The 7748-nt window shown below is 49.9% G+C and overlaps 1 pseudogene; it reads right to left on the reverse strand.

Moving 5' to 3' along the window:
- Positions 1-4243: 4243 nt before the first annotated feature.
- On the reverse strand, positions 4244-6958 carry LOC123170751 (ervatamin-B-like; annotated as a pseudogene).
- Between the last annotated feature and the right edge of the window lie 790 nt (positions 6959-7748).

Here is a 7748-nt window from a genome sequence, read left to right on the forward strand (position 1 = left end):
GCGACCCTCACGGTGACCCCATCCAGCGAGCCTGCCGAGGTGCCTGTTGACGGGCAGACCAACGGGGTTCTCGATGCCTAGATAATTTGTGCAGTAGGAGATGCACTCTTCGGTCAGAAAGCCCCTGGCTATGCTTCCCTCGGGACGTGACATGTTGCGAACGTATCCTTTGATGACACCATTCATCCTTTCGAACGGCATCATGCTGTGCAGGAACGTCGGCCTGAGTTGGATGATATCCTCCACGATATGGACCAGCAGATGCACCATAACGTCGAAGAATGCGGGCGGGAAGTACATCTCAAGCTCGCATAGTATCACCACGATCTCTTCCTGTAGCCTTCTGAGTTGCCTCACGCCAACTGACTTCCGAGAGATGACGTCGAAAAAGTTGCATAGGCCAAATAGCGTTTCACGGACGTGCGCGTCCATGATCCCACGGGTTGCAACTGGAAGTATCTGCGTCATCAGCACGTGACAGTCGTGAGACTTCATCCCGCTGAACTTTTGCTTCACTGAGTCTAGTTATCTGCTTATCTTCCCCACGTAACCGTAAGGAAGTTTTACTCCTACGAGGCAGGTGAAAAACTGATCGATCTCCTCCTGACTTAGAGTGAAGCACGCGGGAGGGAAGTCATTTCCGGTCTTCTTGGCCTTTTTGCCTTTGCGACGACTTTCCGTGTCCTGCTTCGCCTCATCATCATCATCATCATTAGCGTTAAGCTCCTCCCTGATGCCCATTGATTTCAAGTCTACCCTTGCTTTCGGCCCATCTTTGGTCCTCTCTGGCATGTTGAGCAGGGTACCAAGCAGACTCTCGCACACGTTCTTCGTGATATGCATGACATCAAGGCTGTGAGGCACACGGTGGATCTTCCAGTACGGCAAGTCCCAGAAAACAGACCTCGTTTTCCATACCTTCAGCAGTGGCTCTGGCGCCTTTCGCTTCTTTCCCGGCTCTGGCGCCTTTTGCTTCTTTCCCGGCAGTGGGCAATCTTTCCAATTTTTCAACAGCTCGTCTATTTCCTCGCCGCTCCTCGTACGCGGGCGTCTTCGGTGTTCGGTTTCACCATCGAACAGATCCTTGCGTTTCCTCCACGGGTCATCGTCGCGAAGCCACCTTCGATGTACCATGAACACGGTATTCGAAGACCCGGGATCTCTATCTAGCTGGCGATACGTTGTGTTATCCATGCACCTGATGCATCCAGAAAATCCGTGGACCACCTGCCCCGCGAGATATCCGTAACCGAGATAGTCGTGCACCGTCGTGAGCAGTGCGGCTCTCATAGGGAAATATTCTTTCTCTGCGGCGTCCCACGTATTGGCTGGCGTTTTCCACAGCGTGTCTAGCTCCTCTTTCAGCAGCCCCAGATACAGATTGATGTCGTTCCCTGGTTGTTTCGGCCCTTCAATTAGCATACTCATGTGAATGTACTTCCTCTTCATGCACAACCAGGGGGGAAGGTTGTACATCCACACAAACACAGGCCAGGTGCTATGTGTGCTTCTCTGGCTGCCAAACGGATTGACTCCATCGGTGCTCGCGCCCAGCACGATGTTCCTTGGATCGTTCCCAAATTCTGGTTGTTCGAAGTTCAACGCTTGCCACTGGCTCCCATCCTTAGGGTGACTCAGCATCTTGTCTTTTTTATTTATCTCCGGATCATTTGCGTCATCTTCTCGCTTCTTCTCCTCCCTATCCGCGTGCCAACGCAGGAGCTTTGCTACCTTAGGGTCTGCGAAATACCGCTGCAGACGAGGAGTGATCGGAAAGTACCACACCACTTTTCGAGGAGCTTTCTTCCTCTTCTTGTATCGAGTGACGCCGCACACCGGACATATGGTAGACTCCGCGTGCTCGTCCCGATAAATGATGCAATTGTTCATGCACACATGGTACTTCACATGCGGTAAATCCAGAGGACACACGATTTTCTTCGCCTCCTCGAAACTGGTCGGGCACTTGTTTCCCTTGGGAAGACGTTCGTGCCAGAATGACATGTTCTCGTCGAAGCATGCGTCGGTCATTTTGTGTTTTACCTCCATCTCCAGAGCCATGAGCGTTACTTCCAGGCGGGTATCCTCGGGCCTGCATCCTTCATACAATGGAGTAACTGCGTCTATCTCCAGTTGATCCAGCTTGGCTTTCTCTCGGGCGGCAGCTCTTGCGTTATCCGTTTGCTTGAGAAGCAGCTCTTGAATATGAGGGTCCTGCACCCAGCCCATCGATGGTCCATCGTCGTCTGCTCCGCCGGCATCTTCATCTTCATGATCATGCCCTTCGTCTGCTCCCGCATCTTCCTCATCATCATGTCCGGCATCTTCTACATGATGACTGTGTACAGCATCACCGTCGTGATCATGTCCTGGAGATTCTTCGTCTTCTCGCCCGCCCGAGCCGCGGTGGTTGTCTTGCTGCCCATCCTCATTTCTTGGCCGACCCCCATGGACGACTTCATAGTCATCTTCATCACCTTGCCACCGATAGCCATCCATGAAACCACGCAAGAGCAGGTGGTCCCGCACCTGCCCGGAATCCGGGTCCGCAATAAGGCTCTTCAGCTTGCATCTTCGACACGGACATCTTATCTCCGTCTCGTTCTTTTCAAGCATCTCGGCCTTCGCGGAGCTCAAAAACCTATTCACGATGCCTTCGGTCATCGTGCGGACCATGGTCGCCTGCGGGGTAGAGCAAAACGATATTTTAGAACCAAGAAAAAATTTGGCATGACTTTCCCTAAAAATAGGACCAAAAAGAATGCATAGTGCCAAAATTCTCGCCGAAACGGAAATGAATCAACATTCCAGCAAAATAATGGCAACTATCGCATTTCAAATACCGGTACCTGCAAACACAAACATATATGCAACACCACAAACATATGCAATACCACAAACATACATAGATCTAGCTAGGCCATAAAAAGTGCATGTGCACGTTGTTCGAGAGGGAGAACAACATAAAGATAGCTTCCCCCTTACTTACCTATCAAAAAAAGGTAATTTAACCACTTAATTTGGATGAATTTATGGTGCAAATGAGGTGAGGGGGAGGAGGCAGCCGAGACAAGCTTGGAGTAGGAGGTGGAAAGAATAAAGTGGGGAAAGTGAGTGGGTAGGTGTGGCTGTCCAAAATATCTCGCTCGTCCCAGGTTACTAATGGCGCACCACCACCTAAGTGCGCCATTAGCGCCATTAGTAGTTTTGCAAAAAACACTAATGGCGCACCAGGTAACAGTGCGCCATTACTAGTTTAAACTAGTAATGGCGCACCGTTCCCTGGTGCGCCATTAGTAGTTTTGCAAAAAAATAAAAAATAAAAAAATATAGTAGTGGCGCATTATGTGGCTGGTGCGCCATTACTAGTTAGAACTAGTAATGGCGCACTATGCCCTGGTGCGCCATTAGTATGTTTGGAATAATTAAAAAAAATTGTTACTAATGGCGCACCCTGTGGCTGGTGCACCATTAGTGTCTTTCACATTAATGGCGCACCAACACATGATGCGCCACTGCTATATAGCAATGGTGCACCACATGTCTGGTGCGCCGTTAGTGGCCATTTCATCTATAGACCTTTTCCTAGTAGTGCCGATTTGAGCACCCATACAATATTAATTTGAGCACCCGACACACACCCACACCCACACCCACCCAACTCCACCACCACGATAGATGTAAGAGGTGGTTCTCATGTTATAATATTAGCACCAAGAGGTGGTTCCTATGTTATAATAGGTATCGTATAGCAAATGTGAGGATGACTACTATGATTGATATAAGAAGCAAGGAATGAAGAGATATATAAGTTTATCGCCATGCTTTATAGCTTGATATGTATGCGGACCAAAACAATTATCAAGTCTTGAGCTTGAGATGCGTCGGGCACTCCATGATCACTTGGCTGCAGAAAATGTAATACTAATTTGTTAGTGGCTCAACTATCTATAGGCATGCTTCATGCACTCAATTGCATTGGAAGTAGTGCAAAATCAAATTTTATCTCAAATCAAATGCAATAATGTTTGATTATTTTACAGACAACTAATAGTATCACAATTAGAATACAAACTTAGTATCACTAATTGCACAATGAAACATATTTTTAAATTGTATCTACTTAGTATTGTAATTATTGATTGTTTTCCCTTACAAACTTCATCAAACTTTGTATCATTATTTACTAGAGATAAAGTTTATAAGCCTTCTCTTTTTAAAGAGGGATGGAGTAGCCTAGAGTCTATTCGGGTTCTGCGACGAGAAACGCAAGGCCACAGAGGCCTGGCAGATGGTAGGCGCCACGTTGCACGTAGAAGTAGCCCTGGCACCCCAATGAACGCCATAAGAATTTTTTAAGATCCAGTATTCTCTGCCGTCCGCAAGGGCGCCATAACCCACCAGTAACATCCCGTGGGCTTCCTTCCCACATGGTCCCGTGAAGATGCCCCCCGTGTAGTTGTAGAAGCTTGGTGGGTCGAGCCACATCCTGACGGACACCGGCTTGCAAGAGACGGCGGCCAAGAGGTCGAGCTCATCGCGGATGTCCATCTTGTAGCTTCTGATGGATGCGGAGATCATATGCAGCTTCTCCCGCTTGCAGTCCTGGACTCGCCCCACGTACGGGTACGTCTCCTCTGAGGCGACACCTCCATTGCGGATGACCCAGTCGAACACCTTGAGGTCTGAGTCGGCCATGCTTCTGTTTTTTCTTTAAAAGGAGGATGACCCCGGCCTCTGGATGGCCATGCTTCTGTTGGAGCAGTCGAATATCTGCTGGCTCGACAGCCTGACAAGTCTTCCAGTTTGGATCTTGTGTAGCCCCTCAATGGCACCCACAGACGATATAGCCCAGCAGGAACCTGTGTGTACGTCCAGGTAGATTAGAGCATCTCCAGCCGCGCCCCCAACAGGCTCCCTCGGCCACTTTTTCGGCGCCGGCGCCGAAAAAACGCCCCAGTCGCGCTCTCAGGACGCCAAAATCGCCGGTTCGACCCTTTTTGGGCCCGGCGATTGCAGGCCGAACCCGGCGTACTGGGGGCGATCGGGGGCTCCGGCATAAGGGAAAAGCGCGGCTGGCCCACACCGTCAGGTGAAAAGTCAAGTTTTTCTTCCCCGACTCGCCTCCCACCCCCCGCGCCCTCGGCCGTCACTAGCTGTATCCCGGCGCCGCCCGCCGCCCTTCTCCGCTAGATAGCCATTCCCGGCCGGAAAAAGACCAGAGGTTCGCCGAGGCAGCCCCTCCGCCAGCAGCTGGGCGTTTTTGCCGCCGTTTCCGGCCGCGGAGGGGCAGTTTAGCGGCGGGTACACGCGCCACCGGACGCAAGGTGTTCGGCGATTTGCCTGCCGCGGCGATGGACTCGGAAGACGAGGAAGCGTTCGCCGCGCTGCTGGAGGAGGAAGCCGAGGCCGACGTCCAGGAAGATGAGCATCTCATGGTGCTCGCCGCCCTCTCCCAGCTGCTGGCGAGCAATGAAAAGCCGCGGCGAGGTGGCTCGGCGCCGGGGTGGATGAAAGCAAAGAACCGGCATCGTCTCGAAGGCTACTGCATGCTCTACTCCGACTACTTCGCCGATGCTCCACTTCACGGCGACAAAACATTTCGGCGCCGTTATCGGATGAGCCGAAAGCTCTTCCTTAGGATTGTGAATTCCATCCGGGAGTTCGACAGCTACTTCAAGTGCAAGATGGATGGCACCGACAAACTTGGATTCACCTCGATTCAGAAGTGCACGACAACGATGAGGATGCTTGCGTACGGAGCTCCCGGTGACTCACTCGACGACTATGGGCGCATGGCCGAGTCCACCACCATTGATTGTTTCTACAACTTTTGTCGGGCAGTGGTGGCAGTGTTTGGACCGCAATACTTGAGAACACCCAATGCGGAAAACACTGCTCGGATCCTAGCACAGAATGCAGCAAGAGGATTTCCTGGGATGCTTGGAAGCATCGACTGCATGCATTTGGTATGCTCCAGTCTCGATTTGCTGTTGTCCGGTACCCTGCTCAGACCTGGTCGAAAGATCGAATGTGGGAGATTATGACTTGCTGTGTCATCTTGCACAATATGATCATTGAGAGCGAGCAAGAAGAGCCAGTGTTTGACACTTAACCATACTACAGGCAGGGTCCTCTAGCCGAAGTTGATCACCAGCTACCAGCAACCTGGACTGCCTACCTCAGTATGCGTTAGGAGATCCGAGACCCACAGGTGCATCATCAACTGCAGCAGGATCTGGTGGAGCACCTCTGGAGGCTCAAGGGCGACGCCGGGCGCGACGTGTGATGTAATATGAGTTTTTATTTATTAAACTATATAATTTGTAATGAACTATTTGTTGTTGCACTGTTTTGTTGAACCATTTGATTTTCTGTGATGAAATGTGTGATAAAAAAATATTTATGTTGATAATTAAACGCCGAGCCACGACGAACCACGCCGAATATGGGCCTATTCTCGCCTATATGGGCCCTTTATTCGCCGAAAGTGGGCCGAAAACTGAGCCAACATCGGCGCCTGGGGGTGACGGCTGGATGCCCAACCGCCCTTAGCGCCGATTGTATCGCCGGCTCGCCCCTAGGGGGCGATTTTTATGCCTCCTGAGGGCCAACGGCTGGAGATGCTCTTAGTTATGTTGGTTATGGAAGCGACCAAGTGACAAATGAAGGTTCCATTCATGTACTCCGCGCGTAGTGGTAGTAGTTCATCGACAAGTACTGAGCAAGCAACAAACTCGATCTCCTTACCGATCTGTCCCTGGAACATGACCGGCGTGACAGCCCCACGCGCACGCCAATCAAGCGACGGCCATGGTGTGGTAGGAGTAATGCCACTGGTGGCTAAGCGTGGTAGTCTGGCTGCCGACCTCGGTGGCGGGATGCATAATCCTCCCAATGCGCCTCCCGCTGCGCCTATGAGGCACAGCAGCAGCACACTGGTCTTGGCCAGCGCCATCGTCAACTGTCAGTGCTCCATAATGGTCTCTCTGATCTCTCTCCGATGATGTTGTGTATGCACTAGTAGAAAAACGACCTTTAGTCCCGGTTCATATGGACCTTTAGTCCCGGTTCAACACGAACCGGGATCAAAGGCCCATCATGTGGCACGAGCCCGCGCCGTGGTCTGGGGGACCTTTAGTCCCGGTTGGTAACACCAACCAGGACTAAAGAATTATTTTTTTGATTTTTTGGAAGAAAATTTGAATTATTTGACGATTTAGTCTCTAATCACCCCTCATAACTGCTCAAGTGTACATCATTCATTCCAAATCGTCTAACTTTCCGGCTAGTCACCCATCCTCTCACTACTCCACCTTGAGCACGCTTAACTTCCGAGTTCTATTCCCCCTAGTTTTCAAGACTGCACTTATTGTTTTCCTGACAATAGTAAGCTATCACTCCTATTAACCCTCAGGAGTTTAGCTACGAATGAAGTCACACGTTTCACTGTTTGAGTTTGAAACTATTATTCTAAAAACAATAATTATTTAGTGACACTAATATTTTTTGAATAAGTAGTTTGACCAGATTTGACCAAAATTAAAAAAAAACTGAAATAATTATTTAGTAACATTAATATTCCCGGTTCGAATAATGAATCATTACATTTCTTTGGTTTATAGATAGACAATAGGAAGAGATAACAATATAGTAGATTATTTACATTAGTTCTTTTGTTATTCGAATATCTAGGGGAGAATTTTGATTTTCCCCCGGGGCCCCGAATTTCTGGAGACGGCCCTGAA

The sequence above is a fragment of the Triticum aestivum genome, chromosome 7D (assembly GCF_018294505.1).
Source record: "Triticum aestivum cultivar Chinese Spring chromosome 7D, IWGSC CS RefSeq v2.1, whole genome shotgun sequence".
Taxonomy (NCBI): domain Eukaryota; kingdom Viridiplantae; phylum Streptophyta; class Magnoliopsida; order Poales; family Poaceae; genus Triticum; species Triticum aestivum.